Source organism: Pinus tabuliformis, chromosome 1_2, assembly GCF_031772625.1.
Source record: "Pinus tabuliformis cultivar Carrire ecotype Pingquan chromosome 1_2, CPIR1, whole genome shotgun sequence".
Taxonomy (NCBI): domain Eukaryota; kingdom Viridiplantae; phylum Streptophyta; class Pinopsida; order Pinales; family Pinaceae; genus Pinus; species Pinus tabuliformis.
The window spans coordinates 318,422,166-318,423,708 of NC_142298.1; the positions used below are offsets into that span (position 1 = coordinate 318,422,166).

A 1,543-nucleotide genomic window follows, 5' to 3' on the forward strand; every position below is an offset into this window, starting at 1 on the left:
ATAATGATCACTATGCGTGACAGGACCTGCATCCTAGTGACAAAGTACCATAGAAAATTGATAATCGAAAGCAAGGATTTAAATTCAGTGTAGAAAGAAATCAGACGCAAGGACTTAAATGAAGGAATCAAAAGCGAGGATTTAAATTCAACGCAAAAATAAATTGGAAATGACTATGAGGAGAAGCTAGGGAGACGAGGCTACATGACACACCATCCAAACAAATGTTCAAAACACCATAAATTTTCTTCATCAATTAAACAAACAATTCAATTCATCATATTTTGTGTTGGTGTCATTGGGGGGGCGATGACCGAGAGCCCTAATAGAAAGATATTGTGAGTGGGCCCCCTCCCTAGAAAAATACATTTAATATCATGTGGTTATATGAATCACGTAGAAAATATTAAACTCATAAGAACATATACTACGCTTGATCTTAGCCAAAAGACCAAGAAAGGTATGCTTTATCCCTTCTCTCTCCCTCCCTTATCTACTACTCCTCCTCTCCTTTCATTTTACCCATTCCAGGAGAAATACCATCTCCACCCTTGACCCTTGGGAATTCTCCTGAGACCACCTCAACCAGGAAAGTCTACCATCCATCTAAATATTAATCAAATAGAGAAGCCATTACATCAAATGGCAAGGCAAGGCTGAAACCACTGTCAATCTAGGAAAATCCTATGCCAGTGACAAAAAATAACCAAAGAACCACATACATGTACCATGCATCCAAATATCACAAGGAAATCACACATGCAACCTGTTATCTGTAATATACACTCGCTATAGCTATTTTTCCAAGATTTTCCTTGCACTCCCTTACTTTCCTTTTCTTTCTTTCTTTCATTTTCCTTCATTTTCTCTCTAATTTCCCTTGCATTCATATTTGTGTCCCTTCATCTCCCTTTTTTTCTTTTTTCCTTTCTTTTAAATGTCATTTGTTGCCTCTTTGTCTTTTCCAATTTCCATATCCATTAATAAGGCACAAGTGATTTCCACCATAATTTTTTCCCACCATTCAACTTGGAATACATGTCCCATGACCTTGTTTTTATGTTTTATTTACATGAAAAATCAACTAAGGGTTGTTACAAATCCCTCCCCCTTGGGGGAACACTGTCCTCGGTGTTTGATGACACTTATGACTAGAAAACATACTACCTATGGAGCTTTATAACACAACTTGATGTGGTATTTACAATGATATATATATATATATATATATATATACACACACACACACCAAAAACTCATTTGATTCAATCAAGAAATAAAGAAGGATACAAAGACCACATCTGATCAACCATCTCCTAGGTAGCTTCATCAGGCTCAAAGTGCTTCCATTGCACTTTAACCTTCTCTATTGATCTGTTTCAGAGCATGAGTTGTTTTCACTGCAATATGCATTGTGGCTCTGGATGGAACTCTTCCTCTAGTTCCACCTACAATATAGACTAATCAATCACATGATCAGCATCCTACACATATCTCTTAAGCAATGAAACGTGGAAAAAACATGGACTTTCACTATTGGTGG

The 1,543-nt window shown here is 36.8% G+C and overlaps 1 non-coding gene across 1 annotated transcript; it reads right to left on the bottom strand.

Annotated features, from left to right (window-relative positions):
- Window positions 1-267: 267 nt before the first annotated feature.
- On the bottom strand, window positions 268-464 carry LOC149205651 (U2 spliceosomal RNA). The gene has a single exon (XR_016253148.1). It is a non-coding gene; the product is annotated as a U2 spliceosomal RNA (small nuclear RNA).
- Between the last annotated feature and the right edge of the window lie 1,079 nt (window positions 465-1,543).